This window comes from Schistocerca nitens, chromosome 4 (genome assembly GCF_023898315.1).
Source record: "Schistocerca nitens isolate TAMUIC-IGC-003100 chromosome 4, iqSchNite1.1, whole genome shotgun sequence".
NCBI lineage: Eukaryota > Metazoa > Arthropoda > Insecta > Orthoptera > Acrididae > Schistocerca > Schistocerca nitens.
Genome location: NC_064617.1, coordinates 376,213,932 through 376,223,437, shown reverse-complemented (window position 1 = coordinate 376,223,437; position 9,506 = coordinate 376,213,932). Strand labels below are relative to the sequence as shown.

Sequence of the window (9,506 nt, the reverse complement as noted above, 5' to 3'; positions counted from 1 at the left end):
AAGAGTAATGTATCAGGAAGAAAGAGCTCCCGCATTTGCGCGGTATCGAGCAACTGCCGCTGCTTGCGCCATATAGTCGCCCGTAGGCATTAGCTTCTCTAACAGAAAGCTGGCTTCTCTAGCGGAATGTAGCCAAAAATTTTGCGTGTCAGCCCCTGCTTCACCTGAAACTAGGGAGTTACCCATTACGCCACTTTGCAGCCAGTGTATATTACGTCGACGGAGTCTCCATTTTGTGGTGAGCAAGCAGGCTGCAAACCAGGAGACACGTGAGGATAGTGAGACCCGATCGGACGAACATCACACCAGACAGAGAGTACTAATTTTTTGATAAACTCTGATTCGCTTATTCCTTGCCAAGTTAAGGATGGCATTTGACTGTACATAAATGATAGTAAAAAGGCGTGTTACTACGCTGATTACAATTATTTCTGCTCTAACCGATATCTGCTTGTGGTTACATTGAAATGGCTGATGGAAATCAATGTCAAATGGTATTTCAACACAGCAAAGGCATGTGTCACTCAAAGAGCAATATCAAGCCATACGCCGGCATCTTCCTATGCTCACTGTATTAATCTCTCTTCTTGTTATGTGTTGTCGGACTGAATTGCCGTATTAGGTGGCCTCAGAGGAAGGAGTACGGCTCAATATAATTATTTACTGATCATGAAAACCTTACGAATACAATGACAGGCTTCCCTCCGAGAAGCTTACAACTTTCGCAAACAGGTGGCGAGAGGCAAGCCAAACAGTCCAGAAAGGCAGAGAGTTATATGAGAAGTATCTGACCGATTTATCTCAGCTTCTTAATGACAAGTTGATCAGTCCCTCCCTATAAGCCCCCCCATCCCTCTTGTAATACGACCCTTTGAATTTTGAACGATGCTAACTTCCGGATATCCTGTCGTGCCTTTACACTCGCATGATTTAGTTAAAGTTACGTAACGCAAACAATGCCTTAGATCTCAATCCACACAAGTTAATATTATCACAACTACGCAATACAGTGGTCGATCTATACTAAAGTTATTAAAGATTTTGGCTTTTAAAATGTTTAATCGTGGGTTATAAATGTACTGGATTATTGTTTGGGCACTCGCATTATTCCGAAGCGCTTAACAGATATCAGGTTAGGTTGCTCTGTAACACTTTACACATACAGTTCTCTCCTTACCTTAGTGATTATTCAAATGATTTTGATCATCGCGAAAACCACGGTGCTTGTACATAATACTGGAGCAAGAATGAGTGCAGCCTCATCTTCTATTGTTTCCATGTGACACAGAAAACAACATTATTAGCTAAAGAAATCGGCGGCCTGTCCTGAGGGGACGAACTTAATAGTTTTTGTATCTGCACTTAAAATCGTTAAAAGAATATTTCTTGAAATTTTACATTTTAATTTCACTGAAAAATGAAGGAAGCTAGCACAAATTTGCATTTCCACTTTTGTTACCAACATTACTAAACTCATTCAGGAAGAAATTACATTAATCATTAATTTTGTTGTTTTACCATAATTATGCAAGTAATAGGCTTAGTTAACCGTGAACCGTAACAAAGTGACCATTTGAATAAATACTGGAGGCTGTTGTTTATTTTTAAACTATGAATTTTTAAGTTTTGTTCAGAATTAAAATAACAGTTTGCAGTAAGAAATTAACCAACCTCTTTTTCGGAAAGCTGAAGGCCTTTCATTACTGCTTCTGCTGAGTAACATCAGTGTTACTATACACATATTTGTAGTGCACATTATTATGCTTGATCTAACATTATGATTTTGAGCAATGACGTGGGAGAAAGGAATGATCATCTTTCAAATAGTACTAACAAACGTTGCTATATATCATGACATTATTTTCTTCAGACCTAAGTGCAACAACTTTCCCTAACATAATTGGTCTTTCTGTTACAAATCTTAAACGAAAACTAAAACATTTTTGCTTTTTAATTAAAACACAGACGTACATTCAGCGAACAATTAATATTTCACGGTTTCTTCACGTCTCATATTAAAGGTGTAGCCAATGTTCACTGTATTGCATTTATTGACAGCACTGCGTGATGCACTTAGGATGCGAGAAACTTCATCATAAGATGTAGCCTCTAAAAAATCTCGCATCCGAGGCAGTTAGATATCTGATTCTTCTTATTACTGTAAATGTTCCAAATAGACGCCTCCACTCATCACTGTACAATACTTCACTGCACAAAATTAACTGCTTGTTGCACACACCAGCCGTCAACTCCGCCGTACGACTGTTTACGACTAATGCCCACAGACTGCTAGTCTCTCCACGCGTAGTGCCAATGGGACAAAATCGCGCAAAAATAAAAGACGTACTACATTGCCTACTTTTGCGGTTTAAGACCACGTTCAGAAATTGATTAGATCATTACCACAGGAAGAGATCAGCTGCTAAGAAACATATTTGCAAACAGTACTAAAGAAAACAATTTTAAGAATAATATAGTTTCAATAAAACAAATAATGACACAGAAATTGCTTAGTTATCAACAGTTATTCCCTGGTTTGATTGTCAAGGTATACAAAATATGATCGATATTAAATTATAAAAACAAGAATATGAAACAATAATCAAAATTTGGTTTTGCTAAGTTACACTCTTTCACGTTCACGTTTCCCCTAGGGATAGGAAAACCCGATCGATTGAAAACGACAACGGTATTTTAGTTCAGAGCAACCGGTAGTTTTCGGTATTTTTTTTAGGTCTCGGTTATAAGAGGTGTTTTTATTTTTTACTAATATGTGTATGTATGAGCGAGGTTTCTACGGCTGCCGCCGCCTCTCTTATCCCAATCTCCATCGTTCACGGTCAATCCAGTCTCCTTCATTAAGACCTCTCGCCGCCATTGCTTCGTTGAGGCCGTCTTTCTAGCATCTCGCAGGTCTACTGCGCTTTCTTCTTTGATGTGCAGTCCATTGCCATACATGTTTTGGCCATCTTGTGTCTGGCATATACTGTAAGTGACCATACCAGACTAGGCGCTTCCTTCCTATATAGCCTAGGATTGTACTTTCATAACCTCTCTGATCCTATCAATTCTAATATGAAATATAGTAATATAATAAAAAATAGGCAAAACCTCCCAGTTTTACTAATAACTGGTTAAAAATCGAAATATCAATTAGCCATAGCAGCAGTGCTGTAATTTTTCGTTCTTAAATAAATCTTTTTTAAAAACGGAGTAATTTTTATTCTTAAAAGTATTCATTGTTTTGAAATTTTGCGTTTTATACACTCCTGGAAATTGAAATAAGAACACCGTGAATTCATTGCCCCAGGAAGGGGAAACTTTATTGACACATTCCTGGGGTCAGATACGTCACATGATCACACTGACAGAACCACAGGCACATAGACACAGGCAACAGAGCATGCACAATGTCGGCACTAGTACAGTGTATATCCACCTTTCGCAGCAATGCAGGCTGCTATTCTCCCATGGAGACGATCGTAGAGATGCTGGATGTAATCCTGTGGAACGGCTTGCCATGCCATTTCCACCTGGCGCCTCAGTTGGACCAGCGTTCGTGCTGGACGTGCAGACCGCGTGAGACGACGCTTCATCCAGTCCCAAACATGCTCAATGGGGGACAGATCCGGAGATCTTGCTGGCCAGGGTAGTTGACTTACACCTTCTAGAGCACGTTGGGTGGCACGGGATACATGCGGACGTGCATTGTCCTGTTGGAACAGCACGTTCCCTTGCCGGTCTAGGAATGGTAGAACGATGGGTTCGATGACGGTTTGGATGTACCGTGCACTATTCAGTGTCCCCTCGACGATCACCAGTGGTGTACGGCCAGTGTAGGAGATCGCTCCCCACACCATGATGCTGGGTGTTGGCTCTGTGTGCCTCGGTCGTATGCAGTCCTGATTGTGGCGCTCACCTGCACGGCGCCAAACACGCATACGACCATCATTGGCACCAAGGCAGAAGCGACTCTCATCGCTGAAGACGACACGCCTCCATTCGTCCCTCCATTCACGCCTGTCGCGACACCACTGGAGGCGGGCTGCACGATGTTGGGGCGTGAGCGGAAGACGGCCTAACGGTGTGCGGGACCGTAGCCCAGCTTCATGGAGACGGTTGCGAATGGTCCTCGCCGATACCCCAGGAGCAACAGTGTCCCTAATTTGCTGGGAAGTGGCGGTGCGGTCCCCTACGGCACTGCGTATGATCCTACGGTCTTGGCGTGCATCCGTGCGTCGCTGCGGTCCGGTCCCAGGTCGACGGGCACGCGCACCTTCCGCCGACCACTGGCGACAACATCGATGTGCTGTGGAGACCTCACGCCCCACGTGTTGAGCAATTCGGCGGTACGTCCACCCGGCCTCCCGCATGCCCACTATACGCCCTCGCTCAAAGTCCGTCAACTGCACATCCGGTTCACGTCCACGCTGTCGCGGCATGCTACCAGTGTTAAAGACTGCGATGGAGCTCCGTATGCCACGGCAAACTGGCTGACACTGACGGCGGCGGTGCACAAATGCTGCGCAGCTAGCGCCATTCGACGGCCAACATCGCGGTTCCTGGTGTGTCCGCTGTGCCGTGCGTGTGGTCATTGCTTGTACAGCCCTCTCGTAGTGTCCGGAGCAAGTATGGTGGGTCTGACACACCGGTGTCAATGTGTTCTTTTTTCCATTTCCAGGAGTGTAGAAAATGGGAAAAGCGATCAGTGCCATTTTAACAACAATGCCGACAGAAACGAGCAACAAACAGATGGCATAAGAACTGGTACAGCATTGCTGAGACAGTACTGTTCCATTTTCCGTGCGTCGTGGCTTCAGGTACGCGTATACTTACGGTGTGCAAGACTTGACCCTACCTGGTCTGTAAGGTAGTTTCTCACCTCTTCGCCTGACATCCGATGTATTACAGAATGGCACCAACCTTAGTCCGGAAATATTTTTTCGACGTATAATGCTTCATTTGCGTTAAAGGATTTAAGATTTGTCAGTCATTCCTATGAAATTACAAAACAGGGAGAATATTATGGTAACAGTAATAAATTAAAAACGTAACACCAGCTGTCCATAGTATACAAGAAAATATAGCTCAACTGCTCCCTTTGTCTACAGAATATGCCATTATCTGTTTGCAGCCCTTGAAAATGGAAAAATAAACACAATAAACAGAGTCTTTCAACCTCAGTTTTCACCCCTTAGCAGTGACCGTTCGTAGTGGCCAAACAGTGGTATCATCCTCGATTACAACGTAATTTTTCAAAAAATTACAATCAGTAGGAGAATACTGATGATTTTTTTATAGTCTTTAACCACTTAACAGTTTTCGAGAAAAGCAGTGAACGGTGTACGGACTAACCTTTCCTTTACTTGCCTTGAAACTGAGAGAGTGAAAATTTTTCGATTTTTCTCCGATTTCTACGTTTGTTAAAGGAAATAACAGGAATAAAAAAAAATCAGTTATTTCACAAACCAGTTACTTTGAGCGGTTTTAACAGTCAGAATGAAATGGCGCGGAAAAACCGGTTGTTTCAGCGATAACCGCCATCCTTACTTCCCCTTCACCCGCTCCCCTCCGCCTCCCCCACCCTTCCACAATCGCAGGAAATACATATTTTCACGACAGCTTGATGACCTATATAAAAATGGTAGGGAATTAACGTTAAGAAGGGGGGAGGGAGGATGAGAAATTCGAGGCTCATAGCACGGAGAGAAATTTTTGTACATTTCAATATTTCCTCCCGTTATTTCAGCATTTGAACGGATGCCTTATTACATTTACCTAAGGTAATTGCACTAAAAGTCTTGTATTCGACCCCTAGAGACATCATTTTTACATTCTATTCAGTTGCCCTTATTCCACATAGGCATCGTAGTTAGAGTCCTGACGTTACACCAACCACCAGTGGAACCTGCTTGCCTTTCAACCCAAGAGGTCGCGAGTTCACCAAACATGGTTGATAGTTTCGCACATGTCAATCGCCCTGCCCCGACTGATGGAACTGGATTTTCTGTTCTTGAATGACTCAGTCAGCGGTGGGGTGTGTGAATTCTACCTCAGCCGTTAGCGTATATCAGTAACTCTGAAAGAAGGGTAGGTAAGTACCGGCAGTAATACTGCAACACCTTTCCGTGTGATTCGCAATTCCTACATTTTATTTTTTCCTCTTTTCAGTATTGTCCACTCGATAACTGAACTCATTGCTTTGACTGGAGTCCCAAGAAATTTTAGACCCTAAATTTCAAGTCCCTAGAGACAAAAAAAAAAAAAAAAAAAAAAAAAAATGGTGAAATGTGTGTGAAATCTTATGGGACTTAACTGCTAAGGTCATCAGTCTCTAAGCTTACACAGTACTTAACTTGAGTTATTCTAAGAACAAACACACACACCCATGCCCGAGGGAGGACTCAAACCTCCGCCAGGACCAGCCGCACAGTCCATGACTGCAGTGATAATCTCGCGCGGCCCCAGAGACAATGCTACACTTTACGTCTCATTCACTTTACAAGTGTCACAGCTTATGATGTCAATTCCTGCGTTAATCCATGAGTAACCAACAATCTGGCATGCAGAAGCAACAACAAAAAAATGTTTCAAATGGCTCTGAGCACTATGGGACTTAACATCTGTGGTCATCAGTCCCCTAGAACTTAGAACTACTTAAACCTAACTAACCTAAGGACATCACACACATCCATGCCCGAGGCAGGATTCGAACCTGCGACCGTAGCGGTTCCAGACTGTAGCACCTAGAACCGCACGGCCACAACGGCCGGCCAAGCAACAACAGCCCGAGCCGCTGGAATAGTTACGCGTTACACATTGACGCAAGAGAAGTCGTCGGCATCGACTATGGTCGAAAAAGTCATGGGAGAGTGATATGCACATATACAGACGCCGGTATAATAGCACAAACATTGCATAAAAGGGCAGTGCATTGGCGGTGCTGTCATTTCTACTCAGATGATTCATGTGAAAAGATGTCCGACGTGATTACGGCCGCACGACGAGAATTAACAGACTTTGAACGCGGAATGGTAGTTGCAGCTAGATTCATGGCATATTCCACTTCTGAAAAAGTAGGGGAATTCAATATTTCGAGATCCACAGTGTCAAGAGTGTGCCGAGAATACCAAATTGCAGGCATTACCTCTCACCACGGACAACACAGAAGCCGACGGCCTTCAGTTGTCGACCGATGGAGTTTGCGTAAAGTTGACAGTGCTAACAGACAAGCAACACTGCGTGAAATAACTGCAGGTATCAATGAGAGACGTACGACGTACGGCGTTTAATGGGCTAAGGCAGCGATCGACGCGAGTGCCTTTGCTAACAGCACGACATCGCCTACAGAGTCAGTACTCGGCCCAAGACCATACCCATTGGACCCTAGACGAATGGAAAACCGTATTCTGGCCAGATGAGGCCCGATTTCAATTGGTAAGAGCTGATGGTAGGGTTGGAGAGTGACGCAGACACCACAAAGTCATGGACCCAAGTTACCAACAAGGCGCTGTGCAAGATGGTGGTGGCTCCATAAAGGTGTGGGCTGTGTTTACATGAAGTAGAGTGGGCCCTCTGGTCCAACTGAACCAATCACTGAGTGAAACTAGTTATGTTCAGCCACTTCCAAACTAGTCATTCATGGACTTCATGTTCTGAAACAACGATGGAGTTCTTACGGATGACAATGCATCAAGTCACTCGGCCACAACTGTTCACGACTGGTTAGAAGAATTTTCGGACAATTAGAGCGTATGATTTGGCGACCCAGATCGCCCGACATGAATCCCATCGAACACTTATGGGACGTAATCGAGAGGTCAGTTTGTGCACAGAATCATGTACCACCAAAGCTTTCGCAGTTATAGACGAGTATTTCTCAAAATTTCCGCAGGGACTTTCAACATTTTGTTGACTCCACGCCACATAGAGGTGCTTCAGTAAGCTGGGGCAAATGGATGTCCGATACAATATTAGGAGGCATCTCACAAATTTTGTCACCTGAGTGCATACTTTCAGCCGGAGTACCGTCGCCGCATGTGGTGTCATTCACGCAATAGCATGGGGTTGTGTAGACCTTCAAGACTGAAGCTATTTTGACACTTCTTACTTTAGCACTCCATTTATTTCGTTAAGGACCCTATTGATCCTCCTAAGGTTTGCCAGATAGCGTGAAGCAGTAGTGGAAGTAACGTCCGCTACCTATGTCTCTTCACAGTGATAGCTGTAATTTCAGTACGCACATTTACGGATGTGAAGAACGCACTAGGAAGAAGTCAGCAGTTACAGGATATAAACACAAAAATTAAAGTTTTTGTAGTATAAACTATTTTCGTCTGTGGTATAAGACTATCAAATATCCTCACCACAATAATAAACAGTTTGAAACTAATACATTGTGAACAGGGGTAGTTACAACTACAGTTAATGGTAAGAAACAAAATTGACGAAATAAATCTCGGATGAACAGCCTGGTATGAGTGTGGAAAAGACACAATATTTCGGCAATCGACCAAGATTGCCATCATGAGGTGCGCTGATGTACAGTACATCAGCACACCTGATGATGGCGACGTGGTCGATTGCCGAAATATTGTGTCCTATGCACACTCATACCAGGCTGTTCACCCGAGATTTATTTCGTCATAAAATACCCCTGGAAAAATTGAAGAATCAGAAACAAAATTGTTGCCTTTTGTAATAGCTAAAGCTATGGCTAATATTTTTCTTTTATTCCTTGAATTCTTTGAGTTATGACATATGCACGCATAGTCGACTTTGTGGCTCTGATAGTTGGTCTCAAAGGAAAAGTTGCAGAGTTCGATGGCAATATGCCAGAGTATTGCTTAAAGATAAGTACGTATCTCTAAGTAGAAGGCGGGCAGACGGTTACCAAATAAGAAAAGTTTTTCGCCTACAGCAAGGCCGATAACTGTAAGGGTGGAAATGGCAAAACGCAGCGATGTGCACACATAGAACATTTGAAGGTCGGTTATGATAATGTAATTCCTCATCGGACACTGACTCTGTCCTTGTCTTTATCTGTCTGGTATAAGTAGCGAATGCGGTGCTGTTGCGCCAGTAGATTTCTCTTGGCGAGAAGAGTGCAATGAGGAAATACCGTCTTCTGTTGGCTCTGCTGCTTATGGCGCTTATGGTGACTGTTTTCTCGGTGTCTGCCACCCAAGAGGCAATGAATGTGCATGAGCCAAGGGTGGCTGTTATTAAAGTGGGTGACAGGTGTCCGGATGGCTCAGTCCAAGTTGGCGCCTCCTGTCGAAAAGTACTAAAGGTTGGTACTGATTCTGCCGACGTAGCCGCCTAATTCACGTTTAATTGTCATACTGTGCACCAGCGAAAGATGAGAAACGGTGTCTTTTGTGGTTTATTGACGGCAATCCTTATGAGGGCCTGTGTAGGTTAGACAACTCGGAGGTCTCACGTTTTTAATGTTAAATTCTGTTCATAATCAAAAAGTGACTCGTACTATATCAGCGTGGGGTAGA

At 43.6% G+C, this 9,506-nt stretch overlaps 1 long non-coding RNA gene across 1 annotated transcript in view; it reads left to right on the top strand.

The window, feature by feature from the left end:
* The first annotated feature begins 9,058 nt into the window (after positions 1-9,058).
* Positions 9,059-9,506, top strand: part of LOC126252743 (uncharacterized) — a 44,858-nt gene continuing 44,410 nt past the window's right edge. The window contains exon 1 of the long non-coding RNA XR_007545852.1: positions 9,059-9,292. This is a non-coding gene — a long non-coding RNA (uncharacterized LOC126252743). The remainder of the gene's footprint in view (positions 9,293-9,506) is intronic.